We start from the raw sequence: 596 nt of genomic DNA, 5'->3' as shown, positions 1-596 counted from the left end.
TTTTTTTACCAATTGTAAACTGATATTCAGTATATTCCGATTATTACTTAATTTCATGTTCCATGTAATTATTTCCAAAATATGATTTATTATTTTTATTGTGCATATTGACTTGGAATCTATAGTACTGGCAATATTATAAAATTGAGTAAATTGATATTTTTGCAGATTTCCAAAAAATTATTTATTATTGCCTTTCATTAAATAGTTTTCTCATATATTCATTTATTGCTAAAATTATTATTTTTATTTATTTTCATTGTTTTATATCCCTATTCTAGGCCGGTATTCATAGTCAATTCTTATTTCAAGAATAACTCCGAATAAATAATTGAAGTGATCCAGAAGTACTGCTAAATAAAAAATGGTTCGTTCTTGTTTTGCTAAATTATGTAATAATACCAGATACAAAGCTGTAGGAGTAATTAAATGTGATGCGGGTAAAATACAGATTTAAAATCAATTCGAAAAAGGAACCAAATTTAATATATATATAATAAAATAAAGTACATATTACAGTACAATATAATATATACATGAAAAGAAACACGGTAGGACAAATCTAAATAAAATATATCTGAAGAAAATAATATATA

This window comes from Trachymyrmex cornetzi, unplaced genomic scaffold (genome assembly GCF_001594075.2).
Source record: "Trachymyrmex cornetzi isolate Tcor2-1 unplaced genomic scaffold, Tcor1.1 scaffold16, whole genome shotgun sequence".
Lineage (NCBI taxonomy): Eukaryota > Metazoa > Arthropoda > Insecta > Hymenoptera > Formicidae > Trachymyrmex > Trachymyrmex cornetzi.
The sequence above is the reverse complement of the archived record's forward strand: the minus strand, read 5'-3'. Positions refer to the sequence as shown.